Source organism: Oryctolagus cuniculus, chromosome 3 (assembly GCF_964237555.1).
Source record: "Oryctolagus cuniculus chromosome 3, mOryCun1.1, whole genome shotgun sequence".
Taxonomy (NCBI): Eukaryota; Metazoa; Chordata; class Mammalia; order Lagomorpha; family Leporidae; genus Oryctolagus; species Oryctolagus cuniculus.
In genome coordinates this window covers 955,307-977,524 of record NC_091434.1, presented here as the reverse complement: position 1 = coordinate 977,524, position 22,218 = coordinate 955,307, and positions in this window count along the sequence as shown.

Sequence of the window (22,218 nt, the reverse complement as noted above, 5' to 3'; positions counted from 1 at the left end):
CCTCTCACCTTGGTTTCTGGCCGGCAAGGACCCCCCCAGGGCCCCTCCTCCCTCCTGGGACCGGCGTTCTCAGCACTGCTGAGCACCAATTAATTTGTCTCATTTACATGAAAAAGTGCAGGAGATGTCTTTTTCCATAATTAACTATATTTTGCAAGGCATTAAAATTCTGCAGCCCTGCCCACAACAGCACCCTATTCACTGCAGAGATAAGTGCTGGGGGTATGGAGGGACCAGCGGGGAGGGCCAGGCCTCACTCATGCATATGCATGAGGGGCGGCTGCTGGGTGCAGCCCCCAAGAAGAGTCTGCTGCACCTGCTGCGGGGGCCACCGCTGAGGCCGCACCCCCCAAGAGCTCTGGTCAGGATCTCTCTCTGGGGAGCCCCTTCTTCCCAAGGCCAGGCAGGGCGCAGTCCCTGCCTTCTAGAACCTTCCCCGGGGCCGGTGCAGAGAGCAGAGCTGCCCGTTTGTCTCCTGCCTCCCCCCAACCCCCGTCCCACCTGGCTTCCAGCCAGAAAGAAAGAGCCCCTGGCCCCGGAGGGCCCACTGCCCCCCTGCTGCTCTGTGGGGTCCAGCGTGAGGCCCGAGGGGGCAGCCTGCCCCTGGGCTGTGCTGGGAGCGCCCCTCCCCACTGCCCTCGGGGAGGAAGGTGGCAGCTGAGGGGCGGGGTGCAGCCCGCCTGGCTCCTCCCCGGCACCCCCTCGTCCTCGCGGCTGGCCCAGGGTGGAAGGAGACTGGGCAGCCATCTCTCTGCCCTGCGCTGTTTCCCAGGGGGCAGCAGCGGGTGGGTGCCTCATGGGCAGAAAGGCCACCGCCGTGCGGGGGACACGGTCCGGGCACAGACCAGGGGAGGGCCCCGTGGGTCAGCACAGGAAGCCCCGGCCGCTGGCAGAGGTGACACTCCAGGGGCCACATGCAGCCCTTGTAGCCGCCTGGGCGCTCCCTGGGCGCAGGTGCGCCCGGCCCCGCCCCCACCACCTTGCCGTGCAGAGCAGGCCCGAGGGCCACAGGGCAGGGGGAGGCAGGGAGGCGCCAGCCCCAGTGTGCCCGGTGCGGAGAGCTCGCCGCGCCACGGGCCGGGAGAGACCATCTGCTGGTGCCCTCTCCAGGCTTCCACGTGGCACTGCCCACGTGAGGTGAGGGCAGGGCAAGCAAGCATTTCACCCCCGCCCGCTGCTTCCGATGAAGCCTGGGTTGCCCCCGAGACTCCCTTGTGTGTACCCCAGTGTGTGCACGTGTGTGTGCCCTGTGTGTGTAAACCTGTATGTGTACTAATGTGTATGAACCTGTGTGTGCACCTGTGTGTAAACCTGTGTGTGTACTAATGTCTACGAACCTGTGTGTGCATGTGTGTGTAAACCTGTATGTGTGCTAATGTGTACAAACCTGTGTGTGCACCTGTGTGTAAACCTGTATGTGTACTAATGTCTACGAACCTGTGTGTGCACCTGTGTGTAAACCTGTGTGTGTGCTAATGTGTATGAACCTGTGTGTGCACCTGTGTGTAAACCTGTGTGTGTACTGTCTACGAACCTGTGTGTGCACGTGTGTGTAAACCTGTATGTGTACTAATGTCTACGAACCTGTGTGTGCACGTGTGTGTAAACCTGTATGTGTGCTAATGTGTACGAACCTGTGTGTGCACGTGTGTGTGCATATGTGATGCGTTTGCGCCCCCGTGTGCGTGTGTGTGTGTGTGTGTGTGTCGGGGGCACACCCCTGCTCCTGAGGGGCTGTGAGGACTGGGAGGGGACAAAGCCTCAGCTTCAGCTTCTGCAAAGCTCAGGAAAGACGGGCACGAGGCCACCATCACCTGCCACTCTCGGGCCGGATGTCAGGCCCGGTGGCCGCCGTCACCTGTCATCCTCACGTCACAGGTCACTGTCACCTGTCATCCTCACTTCCTGCCGGTGAGAAGCCAGCTCAGCTCCAGCCCGACTGACAGGGACGGGGCAGTAAAGGGCTACGGTGGCCTTGCGGCGTCCCCGGGGACACGGGCGCGGTCCGGCCTGCACAGCAGCACCACCCTCCCCTCCGGGGCCGGGACCTGCTGGGGCCGTGGGCAGAGCCCGGCCAGGGAGGGAGCAGACAGGGCTGGGCCTGCTTCTGCCGGGCCACAGCGGTCAGTCACGAGCCACACGTGGCCGCCCGTCCTGGGCTCCCGGGCACGGGGTGGGCAGCGGCCCCCAGCAAGACGCCTCACACCTAAGCTTGCTGCCCTCACAGCTGCCCTCGTGGGCATGTGCGCGCCTGAAGCCCCTCCCCCATGCACCGGGCCTCCCCTACCTGCCCAGCAGTGGCTGAGTCATAGAACCAGGCTCAGGCAGGGGGGTATGCTGTCTGGCCCAGGGCACCCCAAGCTCTCTGACCGGGGACGTCTCCCTGCAGCCGGTTCCAAGCCCTGGGGGTGGGGGCTGGCACTTGGGTGACTCCACAGAGGCAGAGCCCGGGCGCTGTCCCCTCCACAGGCAGGGGCCACCTTCCAACGAGGCCGGGGACAGACGCCAGCCCCTCCCATGCTTCTCTCCGGCCACACAGCTCTGACTCCAGGGCTGGGGCCACAGTAGGGTCCTGCAGCCCAGGCCACACCCGCCCTGCCACAGAGTGCTGTCCCCGCTGGCAGGCTGGGGGCATGGCCATGCCATGTGGGAGATGAATGGGAGGCTGTGTGTGCGGGGCGGGGACCAGGGCGGCGCAGGCCCCGACACTGTCCACTCTCCCTGCTCAGAGGCGGATGTGACGTCCCAGAATGAGGGGGCCATGCCAGGCCGCAGAGGGGCAGTGCTGGCCGCTCCCTGCCCCGAGGCCTCCTAGCCGAGGGGACATGGGCCTTGGCAGTGGGGACCCAGACCCTGGCCATGGGGACATAGGTGCTGTTGGGCCCCCACCGTCTGGATCTGCACCCCAGCCAGAGCCGGGACGGAGGGGCTTTGCCCCCTCAGAGCAGGCGACAACCACAGGGCACCCCCAGCCCTCCCCTCCCGAGGTCCCTGGGATGGCAGGACAGGGGTCCCCGTCCAGACAGAGAAGTCTGGGGTCGGCTGGAGAGAGGTGGGACTCCCGGGGAGCGGAGCCTGGGTCCCCCGTTCCTCTGCCTCCTGGGCGGGGGGCTGCCCAGCCGGCCACACACTGCTGCTCTGCTCACAGGATCGTGGGCTCCAGTGGGGACACTGCCCCCCTGCTGGTCACTCGCTGTCACTTCTGATGATGGAACAGGGTCTGGTTTTGACACCTCGTGTCCCCGTGGGGCCTCCCCAGGCCCCCTTCCAGGCACAGGTCTCCCCTGGCGTTGCTGTCCCCACCGGGTCTCAGGGAGGCCTGGCCAGAGCCACGTCCATGCTCCTGGCCTTGGCTGAGACCTCCTGGAGACCAGGCTGCGGACCCCAGGGCAGGACCACCCAGCGGGCTGGGCTCTCCCTGGCGGTGCTCCGACCCCAGGACCCCACCGAGAGCCCCTGCCCCCGAGCGTCCCCTCCTGCGCTGCCCGAGCCCCATGCTGCAGCGGCGGCTCCTCGGCCAGGGCTCTCCCTCTCTGCTCCAGGCCCATGGCTCGGGGTCCACTGTGCAGACCCAGCAGCTGCCGCAGGATGACCAAGCCGCCCCTGACATCTGCAAGCTTGCAGCAGCCACCAGGCCCTGACCCTGGCTCCACACCGAGACGGTGGGCCCGGGCATTCCAGGCCCCTCGCCGGCTTTGCTCTTCCAGCCACAGGAAGCCCGTTCGGGGGAGGGGAGTCACGCCAGCACGCGGCTGCCATAGGGGCCATGCCAGCACCGCAGGCTGCCACTGGCTCACAAGGCACAGGTGTGGCCTGTGGTTCTGGGACCCACACACTCGCTTTGAATTCCTCTGGTGAGAAAGAAGACACGGGGGCTGCGGTCAGCAGTGGCTCACGACTGAGTCATTTGACGAAAACGTCAACCCAGACGCTCGGGAAGAAGTGAGCAGGATCTCAGGGAGGGAGGTGGACAGGGCCATGGGGGCGGCGATCCCCGTCCACCATCGCCGCCCCCAGGGCCAGGACGCTGGCGACGGCCGTCCTTGGCCACCGGTGCAGACGCCTGCATCAGGTACACCCAGCCGCTGGGGATGTGCCGGGCCCTGGGGATGTGCCGGGCCCTGGAAGAAGATAAGCAAAGCGCAACCTCGGCTTCCTGTCTCCCCAGGTGGCTGCAGGGCCAGAGGCCAGGAATGCGCCGAGCAGGAAGTCTGCCCTGGGGCCTGGGCGGGGACGTGGGCTCTCAGAGACTCTGCCCCCTGAAGTCTGGCTGAGCAGGGGGCCCATGGTGGACGTAGAGGGGATCTGAGGGGGTGCAGTTCCTCGGGTCCCCAGCACGTGGCTGTGGTGGTGAGAGCCAGGGACCTGTCACCGACAGGAGCCGGGGCTGCTCGCCAGGCACTCAGCTCTCTCCTGTGTGTCCCTAGAAGGGCAGGCACACTGCCAAAAAGCAGCTGCAGATGAGCCCGGGACCCCAGGCTGTGAGCATGGGTGGGCCCCTGGCGGGCTCAGGAGCACCACCAGTCTGATGGAAGCGGCCAGATCCGGAGGCCAGGGAGGTGTGCAAGCAATGCCCAAGCACACCCAGGTCCTGCAGAGCCGGTGGCAACAGCATGGGTGGACAGCCCAAGCTCCCTGGCCCCTCCGCTTCAGACCGCGTGCCCCGCCCTGCAGCCACTGACCAGCTACCTTCTCCCCCGGGCTCAGGGGCACCCCCACCCCGCTGTGAGTTGCCCTCACACGTCCACCATCATCCCGCTGGCGTGGCCGGTGCCAGACACAGCTCCGTGCACTTTCAGTGCTGAATCTCTGCCCCTCAGTGAGACTCCTGGGAACAGCATGGACACCCGGAGGGGTGCGGCCCTGCCTGTGCCCGCGTGGACCTGAACACAGCACGGGGCAGGGCTTCCAGGCTGGCACCTGGGTCACAGCCCGAGGGCCAGCAGTGGACATGGGGCACGCACACCCCAGCTGGCGGGCCCTGCAGCCCTGGGTTCCCACACACATGCAGGAGGACAAGGAAGGGCCCCTGACCTGTGCAGTGGCCCTGAGCCAGGTCCAGCCTCCAGCTCTGGGCCGGGGCACGCTGGCCCCTGAGGCCCTGGACGAGCCGCGGTGCGCAGCATGGACACAGCAGGGTCGGCACTGCCTCCCTGACCAGCTCCAGGCAGGACGGAGCCCGGGGGTCCTTCTAGAAGGTCCACAGATGAGCGAGAGGGTGGCGCTGGACCCGATGGCCCCTGTGCCCGGGCCTGTCCCTCCAGCGGGGGTGGTGCTCCCTTGGAGCACCCTGGGAAGACCCACACCCAAATTTACTGAGTGACTGTGGGAGCCGCTGGTGGCTCCCAGCCACAGTTTCCCCACGTGGAGGTAGGGGCTGCAGACCCCCACTGGTCAGGGGCGTGAACAGATGGGCATGGTGCCAGGGGCCGGGTCTGGGTGAGGTCTGGGCCGTAAGCCCCCCACGCAGGACCCCAGCCACCTCCTGAGCTGAGCAGGGGCATTCCCCACAATGGCGCCCTCCCTCCAGAGGCTCCTGGGGCATCGGGAACTGAGCTGCCCGTCTGCCTGTCCTCCGGCTGGACACCAGGACAGGGGCCGCTCTGAGACCGAGGCAGAGCCACCTGAGTGAGCCCATGAGTGGCGCTGAGAGAGGGGAGCACAGGACCCCAACTCCTTGCTGCGGGGCGGGGGGACCCCAAGGCCCCACAGCTGCACCTGGGAAAGCACCGGTCCCAGGTCAGAATCCGGTGATGGGGCCCAGGGTGGCCTCAGCAGTCACCAGCCTCCAGGTCAGCATGGCCAGCGTCCAAGCCACCCCTGCAGGCACAAAGGAGCCACGGTGGTGCTCCCCAGAGACCACGGGCCCAGCAGTGACCCTGGCAGTGACCACGGGCCCTACAGTCCACACTGGCATGGACTGGGTGCCCTCGCCGTCGCAGAGTTCCCCTGTGAGGGGCGATCTCGCATCCCCTCAGATCCCCATGACTCAGGAGCCCCAGGTGGCGCTGCGGGCGGCCTCGGGAGGACGGGGGTCAGGCGTGCGGCAGCGCCCATGGGGGAGGCCCTCGCCGGCTGCCGCTCTCCGCAGGTGCGTGGCAGGTGAGCCCCTGGCCCTCTGGCTCCCTCGTCACTCCTATGTCCACCCCACTCACCGCTCCCCGGGGCCTGGGTGGGGGAGACAGGGGGGAGTAGTGCCCCCAGAACTCCACAGCCCTGAAGCCCCCAGGCGGGCTGGGGCACAGAGCCTCCAGGTGTCCCTGCCCAGCCCACAGACCCACCTCAGCCACATGGCCTCCCCACTTCCTGGGCTCAGTGAGTGGGGCACAGAGTGCATGAGGCTGACGCCACCCCAGCCACCTCCTGGCCTCCCACCTGCACACACCCCCCAGAGCCACAGCCACTGGCCAGCAAGCCAGGGGACACTGGTCTCTGCTCACTCGCCCAGGAGTGCCCCTCTGCCCCAGCCACCCTCTCCATCCAGCTCACTGCCCTCAGCGCCTCCGTTGTCCACCACCCTCGGCCAGGGATGCTTCCTGGCGGGCACAGTGGCTACCCGGGTGAGCAGAGCCCTCCAGGCAGGACACAGGACCATGAGAAGGGATCACAGCTCTCCAGGCAGGACACAGGACCATGAGAAGGGATCACAGCCCTCCAGGCAGGACACAGGACCATGAGAAGGGATCACAGCCCTCCAGGCAGGACACAGGACCATGAGAAGGGATCACAGCCCTCCAGGCAGGACACAGGACCATGAGAAGGGATCACAGCCCTCCAGGCAGGACACAGGACCATGAGAAGGGATCACAGCCCTCCAGGCAGGACACAGGACCATGAGAAGGGATCACAGCCCTCCAGGCAGGACACAGGACCAGAGAAGGGTCACACCCTCCCCACCCGGTGGACAAACCACGGCCGACCTCCAGGGGGTGGCTCCTCCCTGCTGGCAAGCCAGGAGCCCAGGCCCTGCCCGGGACGAGGACAGAGCAGGGTGAGGACAGAGCAAAGGGGACCAGGACAGACAGAACAGGGCAAAAATGGACAGAACAGGGTGAGGACGGACAGAACAGGGCGAGGACAGACAGAACAGGGTGAGGATGGACAGAACAGGGCGAAGATGGACAGAACAGGGTGAGGACAGACAGAACAGGGTGAGGACGGACAGAAGGGGACGAGGACAGACAGAATAGGGCGAGGACGGACAGATGTCATGAGGCACACCGTGGCCCCGGGCCCCGAGGGTCCCCTCTGCGGGCCCAGCCCCACCCCCGCGGTCAGTGCCCTGCTCCAGGCCCAGCAGGTGCGGCTGCAGACAGCTGGGCTTCCCGGGATGCCTGTGGCGTGAGGTCAGCTGCCCATCCCTGGCCGCGGGCCGCACCCTGGGCTATTTTGGGACCTGCAGCTCAGAGCTCGGCCTCGCTGCCCCTACCCCAGAGCTCCTGCAAGTCTGGTCAGAAGTGTGGACAATGCCCTTCTTGTCCCACATCTGTCCCTCCCTCAGAGCCCCTCCGGGGCCCCGGCCGGGGGAGCTGGGCTGCCGGCCGGGGGAGCTGGGCTGCCAGGCTCACAGCCGGCTGCCCTCACCCCGGGCCCCAGGGGCACGGCCAGGCAGGCAGTGGCTGACAGGGGGCCTGGCTGTGTCTGGAGCCCCAGGGCCCTGTCCCTACTGGCTCTGCAAGATTCTCCAGGGCCCTTCTCTCCCGGGACACCCTGCCCTGAGGTCTGTCCCTGAGCGCTGGCTGCTCAGAACAGCTGACCTGTCCCCTCCCTGCTCGGTGACACACCGGGGCAGCTCGAGCTCTCCTCACTCCTCCCCTCCTCCCTTAGACCCCAGAGCCTGCTGTGTCCAGTTCCTCACTGAGCAGTGTTAAGGGATATGTCAGGCCTGGCTGTGACCCCAGAGCAGGTAGCCCTGACCTTGGGGCAGGCGACCCTGACCTTGGGACAGGCAGCCCTGTCCTTGGGGCAGGTGGCCCTGACCTTGGGGCATGGAGCCTTGCCCAGTGGGGCCTGAGGGGCCCCCCTCTCTACTGCCCTCAGACTCCACCCCCGCCCAGACGCCAGGCCCTGCAGGAGGCACAGATGGGTCTCTCCCGGCAGAACCAAGAGGAGTTGGGTCACCCGGGCCCCACCTGCTGTGTGACCTGGGGGACAAGGCACACAGCTCAGCTCCCCAGCACCCCTCCAGGGGGCGTCCCTGAGCCCACCCACCCCCAGCTTCCTGCGCCCTCAGGTCCTGAGGGCTGGAGCCAAGGTCAGGGTGCTGCAGTCCCGGCCTCTGGGGAGGCCCCTTCTCAGAGACGGTGCCCTCCACTGCCCCTCCCGGGGGAAAGGGCCGATGCCCCCATGGGAGGGGCCGCTCACAGCCCCTTCACCGCCCACCTGATACCACGGACACCCACTCCACGAAGCATCCACGCAAGTGTTCAGGCCACCGCACAGGCTGGCTGCCCAACACCGAGGCCCAGCCCAGGGTCCAGCCAGGGTGCGCTCGGGAGGCCGGGCTCGGTGTCCGTGCGGCCCCAACCCAGCCGGGTCTGGGGCTGTTGCTGCGGCTGCACCTCTGCCTTCTGAGCCCTTGGCGGGAAACTGCCCAGATGTTCACGGAGGGCCCCCAGGCTGTGCCACTGGCCCAGGTCCTCTGCCTGGTCCAGGGCCTCCAGGGGCTTCCCCCTCTTGCCTCCCCCACCAGCTCTGTGGTCACAGGGAAGAGACGCGGAGGCCGCTGTCCCAGTGTTGGTCCATGTGCGCCCGAGCTGGACCTCGTGGAGCCCCTGCACCTGCCTCGGGCCTGGGGGCACGAGACACCCGTCTCCCCCAACAGCAGAGCAGGAGAACCTGCCAGCCCAGCCGGCTTGGACACCCCCTCCGCTGGGGCGGGGTGGGGCGGGGGCGGGGGCAGGGTCCGCCCTGGCCGGCTCGGCTCTCCTCGGAGTGTGGGGTTTCTGGGGCTCCTGACCGTGGAGGAAGATTTCTTAGAGCTGCTTCCCGGGAAGGGCCGGAGGCAGGCGGCCCCCCCACCGACCTCCCTGCGGCTCCTCTTTGGGGGCCTGTGGCAGAGGGCCTGGGTCCTGCCAGGGAGGTCCGCTTGGTGGGAGGAGCCCAGTCCAAGGAGCCCGGGAGGGGCAGCTGTGCCCTGCCCAGGCCGGCTCTCAGGACAGCGTGGTCGGGGCCCCCAATCCCAAGGCTCACACTGGCTGCTGGGACAGCAGTCAGAGTGGATCTCGCGTCCAGACCCACTCAGGGGCCTGGGAGCTCCACACAGGCCCCCCGGTGGACAGAGGGGTGGACGCTGGGCAGGAAGGGACGCACCCACCTCCGGGGCCCAACCCCTACCAGGCTCAGTGGGAGGAGGGGCCGCTCCATCCCCACCCTGAAGCAGCCCCAAGCCCAGGCCTCCAAGCCACAGGGCGGGGGAGGGAAGGCAGCCAGGAAAACCTCCTTGAAGCTCAGGCCAGCCCGAATCCACAGGCTTGAAACAGAGATGGAGGCTGTGGGCTGTGCCCCAGATTCCACAGGCGTGGCCGGAGGGGCGCCACCACCCCAGGGCCGTCTCCCCCCGGAGCCCCGCCCTGCCCATCATCCGTTGTGCTGTGGGGTGAGGAGGGGGCTGCCCAGCCCAGCCCAGCGCTGGCCGTCCTGACGGCTGCAAGAGGAGGGGTCCCCCAGATGGGGCTCCTGACCCCGGCAGGGTGGGAGGGGGCCCTCTGAGGGGTCAGAGACCACAGGACGGGGGCTTGGGAAGCAGCCCAGGCCTCCTGCAGTCCCGGGTGCTCAGCTCCCAGCCAGAGCACGGGCAGGGCTGGGAGAGCTTCGGGGAGCCGGAGTGGCCTGGGGCTGTGTTCCATGCCCTGCGAGGGGGTGCTGGTGGTGCAGAGTGAGGGGTACAGCCCCCCAACCCCAGCAGCTGCTCCCACGCCAGGGAGGGGGCTCTGCTCTGGCATCCCCCAGCCTGCTGGGCTGCAAGGGGTTCCGTGTGCCCCACCTCCCCGAGGCCTCCAGCTGTGCCCTGGGAGCCAAGCAGCAGGGGCCAGAGGGCAGGGCTGGGGCTGGCCTGGGCTGGCAGCAGCCTATAGCCTTGGCTAGCAGAGCCCCTGATGGGCCCAGGAGTGAGTCCCCCAACAGGACAGGGTGGTGCTCAGCGGTGCCCAGCAGCCTGGAGGTTCTGGGCTTGGGCCTGGCACGGCCAGGGACGACCGTGGGGAAGACAGGTCAGCCAGGGTCCCCACAGGGTCCGTGGCAGCCGCAGAGCAGAGCAGGCCGCCCCGCCCCCACTGTGCCAGCTCAGAGGGGCCCAGATGTGCCCCACTGGCCTGGGTCGGGGTTCACAAAGGGCCCCATCCTGGTCTCCCACGTGGGTGGCAGGGCCAGGTACTGGCACCGTCATCACTCCCACCTCCCAGGCGCACTAGGGGACGCAGAGCAGAGATGGGGACTGGGACCCACGCACTGGGACACAGGAGTGCGTGTCAAGGGCGGCCCCACTGCCGAGCCAGCGCCTGCCCTGCACACGCACACACCAGAGTGTCCACACGTGGAGTTCCGGGCCTGAGGCCCGGCGCCCGGTGCTGGCCTCTGCTCTCGGACTGCACTGGGGGCCCATCACCTGGGACAGCACGCGGGGGGCAGACACGTGACAGCATCAAGGATCTGCGTCAGGTTCCTTCATGGTCTTGGATGTGCATGTGTGTGAGCACACGTGTGTCTCTATAAGGGGTGTGTGTGTTTGTGTGCACCATCTATAAGGGATGTGTGTGCCTGTGTGTGCATGTGCATGTGTGCACGTGTGTCTCTGTAAGGGATGCGTGTGTGTGTGCACGCGTGCTGTGTGGCTGACCTGTCACTGTGAAGGCCTCCACAGGATTTGTCTGCCCTCTGCTTCGCTCCCCGCCCCGTGCTCCCTCTGCCCCACCCCCTCATATCTCCCCTACCCTGTGCCCCCGCATCCCCTCTCTGCCCGCGAGTGCCCGCTGCTCACCGTCACCACACCCGCCCGCTGGGGCCGCACGTTAAGGGTGCTCTCCCACCCCCACGCCGGTGGTTCCGGGAGCTGCCGCTGCCCCCAGTCCCTTTCACAGCCAACCTCCCTGCTCAGCCTCCCTGCCCAGGGGCTGGGGCCAGGAACCAGGGTCAGGGTCGTGGCCAGGCCCAAGGTCAGCCTTCGCAAAACAGAGAGCAGCAGAGCAAGGGGAGGCCCTGGGGGGCAGGGGGAGCTGAGGTAGAACAGGTGAGGGGGACTCACGCACACGCATGCACACACATGTGCTCACACATGCACACATACACATGATTGTAGGCTCAGAGGCACACACACTCACTAACACACACAGGAACACACATACACTCACAGGAACACACACGCTCACACACACAGGAGCACACACACCACGCCCAGCCCTGGCTGTGAGGACAGCTGCCAGTGTCCGGGCCCAGCCCCCGCCCCTGGGCTGAGAACCAGCTGAGCGCAGCAGGGTCCTTGCTACCCATGGGGTCCACAGTGTCACGGGGCCTGGCAGGTCGCACGCGTGGCTCTCTCCGGGCTGCAGACACGGGGTCTCTGGGCAGCAGGGAGCGGGCACCCTCAGGGCCCTCCCAAACCCCGGAGCCTGGCATCCCTGGACAAGCTGGCCCCGCCTGGCCCCCCCTCAGTCACCTGTGTCACTCCGGGCCCACAGCTCCTCCCTGAGAGGCAGGGGGACTTGGAGGCCACCCCTGAGCTGGCCAGCGGGTGTCCAGAGACGGCCAGGCCACAGCAATGCCGCGTGGAAGCGCCTCCCCACAGCCCAGCCACAGCCTGCCCAGATGTCGTCAGGGGCCCGGAGGAGGAGGCAGCCAGGCCTGGGGCCGCTGGGGCCCGCCCGGGGCCAGGAGGCACACCCCTGCCAAGGGGTACACTAGGCCGTTTGTCCCAGGCTGTCACCTGGGGCAGCTGAGTGGGAGAGCAGCCCACGCCCAGGTGGCCGCCAGCCCTCAATGCCCAGAGCTGCCCTTGGCACTCCCAGCGCCCGTGCTGGGTCCCATGGGCCCCAGAGGAGGCCCGGCTCCCAGGCTCCTAGTGCAGGGCTCCCAGTGAGGGCGCAGCCATCTAAGGAGGCTGCAGCCCCGTCCCGTCCCTCAGCAGGAGGAAGCTGGACTGCCTGTCCAGGCCACTGTCCCCTCCACGGTGACCCCAACTCCCCCAAGCGAACCCTCGGACAGTTCCTGTGGGTTCCCCGCTGCCCTGCGAGCGTGTACCCTGCAGAGACTTAAATATGAAGCCAGAAGTGGGGGCAGAGGGCGGAGTCACCGTCTGCAGCGCCCGCATCCCAGATGGGTGCTGGTTCGAGCCCCGGCTCCTCCACTTCCATCCAGCTCCCTGCTATGGCCTGGGAAAGCAGTGGAGGACGGCCCAAGTGCCTGGGGCCCTGCACCGCGTGGGAGACCGCGATGGAGTTCCAGGATCCTGCCTTCAGCCTGGCCCAGCTCCAGCCACTGCAGCCGTCTGGGGAGTGAACCAGCGGACGGAAGATGGTGCTCTGTCTGTCTCTGCAACTCCGCCCTTCACGCAAATGGCTGAATCCTAAAATTAACAAACAAAACATCAGCTGTGTCACTCCCCCTCTTTGCGGAGGAACGACACAGGACCCTGCGCTGTTCTTTCGTCTGCTCGGCCCTCCCCGGGTTTGCTGCTGGTTCTTCCCGGGTTGGCTACTATCCCTTCCACCTCCGTGGAAGGGCAGTTCCCCCTAGCCACATTCCCCACTTCCGCAGGGGAGCGGCACACCGCCGGCCGGTTCTCTCGGGGGCTGCACGGGTTCCCTCAGATGTTCCCCATAGATGTTCCTGGTGCATGCCGTCTCTCTCCTCCTTTATAGTCCTCCTCCGCCAATCCCAACTCGGCTGCCCACACGCCGAGTACGCTGCTCTCCTCCAATCAGGAGCAAGTCCTACAGTTTATTAGTTGAACTGGAGGCAGCTGTGCGGAAGCTGTTTACTTCTCTCCCAACGCCACATTGTGGGAGAGCAGATGCATAGAATAAGTCTTAATTCGAGTAACTTAGTCTAGTCCGGTTGCTCCCCACAGATCCCCCTTTCTTTTTATTTTTTGGCGTTGATACGCGCCTGTCTTCGGTGTCCCGCGGCACACACTCTGCTCTACTTGCTAGAGTTGCCACAGGCTCTTACAAGTCCTATCAATCAGGAAAACCGAATCCGGGTCCTCTCTTCGCCATGTTGTGAGGAGGTTTTTAGGCGCTGATGCGTGCCTGTGTTCGGTGCCCTGCAGCGCATACTCTGCTCTGCTAGAACTGCCTGCAGGTGTTTACAAAACCTATCAGGCAAACCGAATCCAAGCCTTCTCATTGCCGTATTGTGGGGGAGACTTATTAGTGTTGGTTTGTGCCTATCTTCGGTGACCTGCAGCTCATACTCTGGTCGAGCTGCTTGCTGGCGCTTACCGCCTTAAATCAGGCAGACCGAATCCAAGCCTCCTAATTGTTGCATTGTGGGGAAGCTTTACTGATGTTAATTCGTGCCTGTCTTCGGTGACCTGTGGCGCATAAGCTGCTAGCCGCCCAGGTGCTCATCGCCTCACTTAATCAGGCAGACCGAATCCAAGCTCTCACATTGCAGTGTTGTAGGGAGGCCTTTCTATTTCTCTATTTCTCTATCTCCGGGCATTCCAATTTCTCCCATTTTACTTCTATCTGCCAACATTCCCATTTCTCTCACTCCACTTCCAAACTTCTGTTTCTCTTATCCCCGCAGCTTCCCGCTGCCCGCCCCGAGGCTACTTCTCGGCGGCTTCCCGGCTGAGCCGCTTCAGCCCGCGCCTCTCTCATCTGCGCAGCTTCCCGGCTTTGCGCGGCTTGGCTTCGCGCGCTCCGCGGTCTCCACGCCCTTCGCGTCTGCACCACGGCCTACGCCAGCCCCGTTCCCTATCTACTTGTGCCCCGCACGCTCTCTCTGCACACGGCAGCCTCCGCGAGTCACACAGCGTGTAGCTTACGTGTCCGCCACTAGCATTCAATCTAAGTTCCCCGGGCTAGCCTGGCGAATTCAACCCAGCATACGTCTCCGCCCCACGGTTTGGCTTCCCGTCCTTTGCTCCCCGGGCTAATCAGACGGATCCCAATCTGGCTTGCGTCTCAGCTTCTGGTTTCAACTTTTCGCCCCCTATTCCCGGGCTAACTTGAGAATCCCAAAGTGGCTTTCGTATCTGCCTCGGCCTGCCCCCCGCGGCTTCAATTTCCCTAACACTTTTCTCTACCCGGTATGTTTCCCCAAGCTTTCCTCCAACGATATTCCTCCCTCATTTCTCCTGGCCTCTCCCCACAGTCCGCGTCTGAGTCTGTTCGTTCTAGCTTTCACTTTCGCTTTCGACCTTAGAGATTTCTCCCAGCTTCCCCCCGTAGTCCGTATCCGAGTCTATGCCTAGGCTTTCAATAGCTTCTTCCGGCACCTTTTTCGTCCGGCTTTTCCCTAGGCTGTTTGCTAGTCTCTCTCTCCGATATTTTCCCTAGGCTGTTTGCTAGTTTCTCTCTCCGATATTTTCCCTAGTTCTTCCCGTTTCTTCCCTCCTAAGTTTTTTATCCGTCCTAGGTTTCTTATCCGAGTCAGGTTTCCTATCCGAGCTAGGTTTCCTATCCGAGTCACGGCACCATTATGTCGCTCCCCCTCTTGGCGGAGGAACGACACAGGACCCTGCGCTGTTCTTTCGTCTGCTCGGCCCTCCCCGGGTTTGCTGCTGGTTCTTCCCGGGTTGGCTACTATCCCTTCCACCTCCGTGGAAGGGCAGTTCCCCCTGGCCGCATTCCCCACTTCCGCAGGGGAGCGGCACACCGCCGGCCGGTTCTCTCGGGGGCTGCACGGGTTCCCTCAGATGTTCCCCATAGATGTTCCTGGTGCATGCCGTCTCTCTCCTCCTTTATAGTCCTCCTCCGCCAATCCTAACTCGGCTGCCCACACGCCGAGTACGCTGCTCTCCTCCAATCAGGAGCAAGTCCTACAGTTTATTAGTTGAACTGGAGGCAGCTGTGCGGAAGCTGTTTACTTCTCTCCCAACGCCACATTGTGGGAGAGCAGATGCATAGAATAAGTCTTAATTCGAGTAACTTAGTCTAGTCCGGTTGCTCCCCACAAGCTGCAGCCTGGATGTGACCCCAGAGGTTCTTCTCACCGGGGCTCCTGAGTTTGTCTTTATTTACTTTCACTTTACTCGAAAGGCAGAGATCCTCCATCCATGGTCCACTCCACAGACCCCCACAACAGCCAGCACTGGCCCAGGCTGAAGCCAGGTCCCAGAACTCCATCTGGCTCCCCATGGGGGCGGCAGCGGCCCCAGTACCTGAGCCGTCAGCAGGAAGCTGGGTGGGAAACAGAGCCGGGAGTGGAATCGGGCACCTGAATGGGGGTGCAGGGGTCCGAGCAGCAGCTGAGCCCTCGAGCCAACACCCACCCCTCCAGCTCTTTTGGATCTGTGCCCCCAGCCCGGGGAGAGCTGGCTCCGTCTCCAAGGCTGTCTCTCACACAAGCTGCTTCCAAGCCCTCCTCGGCCTGGGGTCTGGGACTGTCACCCAGAGACGACCTCACAGTGGCCAGCTGTGGGGAGCAACTGGGAGCAACTCGGACTAGACTAAGTTACTGGAATTAAGACTTATTCTATGCATCTGCTCTCCCACAATATGGCGCTGGGAGAGGAGGAAACAGCTTCTACACAGCTGCCTCCAGTTCAACCAATAAACTGTAGGACCTGCTCCTGATTGGAGGAGAGCAGCGTACTCTGCGTTGTGGGTAGCAGAGTTGGGATTGGTGGAAGAGGACTATAAAGGAGGAGAGAGACAACATGCACCAGGAACATCTATCTGAAGGAACACCTGTGCAGCCCCCGAGAGAGCCGGCCGGCGGTGTGCCGCTCCCCCGCGGAAGTGGGGAAAGTGGCCAGGGGGAACCGCCCTTCCACGGAGGTGGAAGGGATGGTAGCCAACCCGGGAAGAACCAGCAGCAAACCCGGGGAGGGCCGAGCAGACGAAAGAACAGCGCAGGGTCCTGTGTCGTTCCTCCACAAAGAGGGGGAGCGACAGCCAGCAGCCCCCAGCCTGCAGCCCGCCCCAGCCCCCGCCCCCGGCGTGCCGATCTGGAGCAGGAGACGGCAGATCCGCCTGCTGGTGGAGCCAGAGTCGGGAGGGCCGACGCAAAAGCCTGGGAGTGCTGCAGGCCAGGAGCCCCTGGAGACCAGGGAGTCCCCAGGGTGGCGGCCATCTTGCCTGGTCCCCGCTGTGCCTGCCCGGGCCTGGGACTCGGGGCAGCAGGCAGGCCCAGTCTGAGTGTCCTCCCCGGGGCCCACTCAGCCTCCCACGCCAAGGAGGGCAAAGGGCTCCCGAGCTAGACGCCCACAGGCAGGGAGCCGAGTCTGCCCACCCCCTTCCCGGCCCGGGCCCAGCACCAGGATCTGGTTCCTCCAAGTGTGCGATCCCAGGGCCCGGGGCAGGTGTCCCCTGGCGCCAGGGACGGGCAGGTGCACGCTCACCTGGCTGGGGTGAGACGGGCCCGGGAGAGACAAGGGTGGTGCCGTGGAAACCCCCAAGATGAGAGAGTTGCCCAGGGATGTGGGTCTGAAGACGGAGGGCGGACGGCGATGGCCGAGGTGGACGCTGGAGTTTGCCGTGTCCGTCTTCCCTGGCAGACCCACGAGGTGGAGACCAGTGAGCTGGGGAACGGGCTGGCTCCCAAGGCCTGGGAGCCCTAGGGCCCTGCCCCAGGGGTGGGCGGAGGGGCCTCTTGGAGGGGTTCTGGGGCTGGGCTGGGCCCTGCCTGTCTAATCTTCATGAGCTCAAAGACTAGAAAAGTTAGAAGGATCCCCTGGCCTGTGGGAGACCCTGCCCACGCCCCTCCCTCGAGTTCTGAGGGTTCGTGTGGGCTGAGGAAGCAGAGGGGCTGGGACTGAGGAGGAACTGGGGGACGCGGGGACCCTGCTGCCCCCCACAGGTGTCTGCACACAAGCAGGACGCCCTTGCCGCGCGCTGCTGGCCTGGGACCCAGCGTCGGCCCAGTCAGGTTGGCAGTGGCGGGGCCCCAGGCCCAGGGCACGCAGCGAGCCGGCCCTGCCGAGAGCTCCGGGGAGGCCTGGGGACCACGTCCACCGCAGCATCGCCTCGTGGTCAGCGTGGGAAGCCAGACACGGAGCCGCCAGCCATATGAGCAGGCAATGCACGGTGTGGACAAGCACAGGACAGGACGCTCAGCTGGGAGACTGCTGGGGGCCGTGGGGCCCCTCCGTGGAGGGCAGAGTGCATGGAGTGAGACGCAGCTTCGTGGAACACACAGCACTTCAGAAAGTGTGGGGCCGTGGAATCAAAACCAAGCACGGGGCCGCGCCGCGCCGCGGCTGGCTAAGCCTCTGCCTGCGGAGCAGCACCCCACACTGGAGCCCGAGTCCCGCTGCTCGGCTTCCGGCCCAGCGTCCCACGCATGCACCTGGGAGGCAGCAGGTGAAGGCCCAAGTGCTTGGGCTCCTGCACCAACGTGGGAGACCCGGGGGAGCCCCTGGCTCCTGGCTTCCGCCTGGCCCAGCCTCGGCTGCCGCGGCCGTGTGAGGGCTTCAGCCGCTGCCTTGAGTATGAGCCACACGCATGGAACTGAGTGATGTCTCAGGAAAGCTGCCACGGCCACGGCCACGGCCACGGCCGGGTCCCTGCCCTCCAGGGCTCGGCAGGGCCTCCTGCACCCCGCGTCATTGGCCCTTCACCGTGGAACATCCCGGAAAATCCAAATGCCTCGGGAGAGGAGCAGGATCACAGGGCATGGTCATCTGCGGGTCAGCAGCCCGGGGTCTGGAACCCGCCGCTTCTCTCGCTGACTCATCCTGGCTGCTGGGATCCTCCGGGGGTTATCCACAAACACGAGTGGACATGGGGCTGCTTGTGCTGTGGGCACAGGGGCCAGTCGGCCACTCGGAGCCATGACAGCATCGTCCCAGTGTTGTCGTGTCTGCAGCCCGTGGCTGACTGAGCCCAGGGGGCACCAAGTGCTGCCTGTGACGCATGGCCTGGGGAGCGGCTCCGGCGGGAACCCTACAGAGCCTGGCTGGCCACCAGCCACCAGTCACGCAGGCCGGCTCTGGAATCCCAGGGTAGGAAGGGGCCGCAGAGCCTTCCACTGGAGAAAGCTGGCCCAGAGGCTTCCAGCCTAAAGTAGGAGCAGGGGTCCACAGCCACCCACGGCCTCCAGCTGGCCACCAGGGTGCTGGGTACCGGGCTGCTTTGGACCCGCGGTGGGGCCTCCTCAGCCACAGGTGCAGGCCAGCCTGAGTGAGTCCTGGAGGCCAGCAGTGTCCCCGCCCACAGGAACTTCCTGGCCAACCTCCCCTCAGTCCCCAGGTGACCCCTTCCCGGGTCCCCCCCCAGGAGGAAAGCTGTGTCCAGGGCAGACACAGGGAGACAGGCTCAGACGGGCCACTCACCAGACCGGAGGGACATCAGAATCAGGGTCGGGGGCTTCGGAGCCTGTGGGAGGGCAGCAGGTGCGTGGGGGAGCGGGCGGAGGAGGGGACGCCAAGCCACACGTCTAGGCCCCCGGGGGTGCACAGAGCCTTAGACAGGGAGAAGGCGTGGGAAACGCAGCCACCCTGACCCTGGTCTCCGTCGGGGCGGGGAGGCGCTGCAGGCTGGGGGTAGACGGGAGCGTGGCGTGGGCAGGAGAACTCCAGGCTCCGGCCGTCATTTCTGGCATGGGCAGCTGGTGCCCGCGGTGCCAGCCCAGGGACAGGAAGTTCAGGAAGAGGACTCACGGGGCTCACGGCCTGAGCGTCCCAGGACACACCCCGGCAGCCACTGTGGTGGGAGCAAGCCCGGGGGGGTGGGCGTGGGCTGTCCCTGAGCCCGTAGGGGGGTTGGGCTGTCCTGGAGCCTGTGGAGGGGGAGTGGGCTGTCCCTGAACCTGTAGGGGGGAGTGGGCTGTCCTGGAGCCTGTGGAGGGGGAGTGGGCTGTCCCCTAGCCCGTGGTGGAGTGGGCTGTCCCTGAGCCCGTGGTGGAGTGGGCTGTCCCTGAACCTGTGGGGGGGGGGCTGTCCTAGAGTCTGTGGAGGGGGCGTGGGCTGTCCCCGAGCCTGTGGGGATGGCAGATGTGGGCTGTCCCCAAGCCCATAGTGGGTATGTGAATTGTCTCCCAGGAGGGGAGCCCTTGGGGGCTACAGCCACCTACAGGCCATGGGCAACAGAGCTCTGTGTGGCTGGGGAGGCCACCTGCAGGCCCCCAGGGTCCTGAGACCCCCGCTTCTCTGAGGCCACTCAGCAGAGACCCCGGGTTCCAGCTGTGTCCACACCAAGGGAGGGAGGCGTGGAGGTCAGGGCCCCCGGGAAGACGAGGCCCAGAGTAGGGTTCACGGCCACCGCCCAGGGGGCTGCCGATGTGCTGGAGGCTGACCCTCGCCTGAGGCCCGTGCACTGGGTCTCAACACGGGCAGGTGAGCACCGGGAGGGGGCTTTGCTCCAGGAGCTGCCAGGCCCGTGCTCCGGCCTGGCTCTGGCTCGGGCCTGGGTCTCTGCTCGCCCTCTGTGACCCAGCGCTGGAGGGGGCAGTGTCTAGGCCCGGGAGAGGGTCACAGGAAAAGCGGCTGGAGTCCAGGCCAGAACCCGGCCACAGGGCATGCTGGGGACAGGCCAGGCTTGCACCTGCTGGGCAGCCCCCATAGCCCAGGGACCCTGAGTGGCCACCAAGCCTGGGCCGCCCTCAAGTGCAGGACGGGTTGGGGGAGACTTACAAGCTGCAGCCGCCCGGTGGAAGGGAGGGAGCCTCCCTCCAGGGTCCCTGATGAGCCCGAACGTCCGGGAGCTTCCAGAGGCTTCCGTCGGAACTCAGCCACCCCAGGGAGGGCCAGCAGCGTGTCCACTCTTGGCTCGTGTGCCTCCACGGCAATGAGCAGCTGCCAGATCCAAGGCGCGCCCGTGGCCTCAGCCAGGCCCCTGCAAACGCCACACCTGCTGGCCACCGTCCGGTCTGGCTGAGCCGGACACCGGGGCTCCACGGGCAGTGCCGGACACGGCAGTCAGGGGTCAGCCACACGGTCGCACGGGGAGCGCCGTGGCCTGGGAGGGCAGAGGGCCTCGGAGACCCGTGCCCCAGCCAATTTCCAGAGTTTCTGGTTAATCCCAGAATCCACTCTGAACAACCACCCAGGGAGCTGCCAAGGAGGGGCCTCTGTGCCCACGGACAGCTGGCTCCTGCAGCTGTGAGTCTGGGGTCCACTGACTCAGCCCCAGGGCCTGTGAGACTGTGTGAGGGTGGTGGAGGGGGCAGGAGCCGAGGGAGGAGCGAGGGTGGCAACCCCAGGACAGGGAGCGGCAGCCGCGTGGGGACCTGCACTCAGCCGCCTGCAGGGGGCAGGAGCGGTGCCCAGGGCGGGACACGGGGTCACCAGGGGTCCTGCACAGCCCCAGCCCAGTGGCCCAGCCTCCCCCTCACCAGCCTGATGACCCTCCCAGCTGCACCCTGGCCGCGTCGGCTCCCATCCTGCTCCTGCGATGAGGCCCTGCTGCTGACCCCTCCCTGCAGCTGGCCCTGACCACAGCCCCCGGAACCAGACGCGGGCTCAGGACCCCACGGCTGGCTCAGCGCCTGCGTGCGCATCAGGATTCCAGGTGGGGCATGGCCCCAGGGCCACCCCTGTTCTGCCCCTAACCCCCGGGGGGGGAGGGGGCACCCAGCTCGGACTGGGCTGGGCGTCTGTCACCACACTCGCTGCCCTGGGCACTTGGGGTGGACGCGCCCTGGGAGAGGTCTGTCCGGTGCCTGCGCAGCCCCTCTGCAAGGCTGGGAGGGGCGGGTGGAGGCAGAGAGAGCTCTGAGGGCACAGGGCTCTGGGCCCCTCCTGATGCACGAGAAGGCGCGGAAGCTTCCAGAAGGCGGCCCAGGAGGCCAGTGGGGATGCAGACCGACGTCAGGGACCCAGGAGGAGGCTAGAAGCGGCCTGCCAAATTCTCTCGCCTCGGCCTCCGCCCCGACCGACGGCCACTTCTCTCTCTGCCCCGCCCAAATAGGATCAGGCCAGAGCCAGCGTGGATGGCTCAGCCCAGCGGCCCAGGGGCCCCAGGTCCAGGACCCAGCACCCAGTGACGGGCGCAGCTGGAGGCGCGACCTTGGCGGCAGCCCTCCGCCCAGCTCGGCCCTGGAAAGATGACCACCGAGGGGACACTCTGAGCAGCCCCAGGGAGGGCCGAGCCATCCTGCCTGGTGGGGGGACCAGGGAGCCTCAGAGACCCCAAGGTCATCCCCCACAGGCGGCAGTGGGACCCCCACTAGCCACCGCCTGGTCACAGATCCTGAGCCGACTGTCCCCACAGCAGCTGCTCGCCAGGCCCGGCCCGCCGCCCACGGCCCGGCCTTTGTTCCCACCTCTTCAAAGCCGGGAGCCCCGCCTGCCCGCCCACAGCCGCCCCCCTGAGGCCAGCTCCGGCCCGGGGCCTCCCGACAGGGCCTGGCAGGCTGGGCACAGACCCAGGGAGGAGAGTCTGGACCCCTGGGAGGGGCGGGGGACGGGGGACAGCGGCACCTTCCCAGGGGCCCTCCCGCCGCAGTCCCACAGGCGCTGGAGGTGGTGGCACAGAAAGGACAGCAGCAAGCAGGGAGCGGTCCATGTCCCCGGTCCGGGCTGAGAGTGTGTGGGTGTGCACACGCATTCACACGTGTGCTCGCTGTCTGAGAAGGGCTCCATGGTACAGGAAAAGCCCCTTCCCCTCTGGGTGGACAGGGACGAGGCTGGGGGGGGGTGCGGGAGGCAGAGGCTGGGGGCGGGAGGCAGGGGCTGGGGGGGGGCGGGAGGCAGAGGCTGGGGGGCGGGAAGGGAGGCAGGGGCTGGGGGGCGGGAAGGGAGGCAGAGGCTGGGGGGCAGGAAGGGAGGCAGGGGCTGAGGGGGTGGGAGGCAGAGGCTGGGGGGCGGGAGGCAGAGGCTGGGGGGCAGGAAGGGAGGCAGAGGCTGGGGGGCAGGAAGGGAGGCAGGGGCTGGGGGGCGGGAAGGGAGGCAGGGGCTGGGGGGCGGGAAGGGAGGCAGAGGCTGGGGGGCGGGAAGGGAGGCAGGGGCTGGGGGGCGGGAAGGGAGGCAGAGGCTGGGGGGCGGGAAGGGAGGCAGGGGCTGAGGGGGTGGGAGGCAGAGGCTGGGGGGCGGGAGGCAGAGGCTGGGGGGCGGGAGGCAGAGGCTGGGGGGCGGGAAGGGAGGCAGGGGCTGGGGGGCGGGGAGACAGGGGC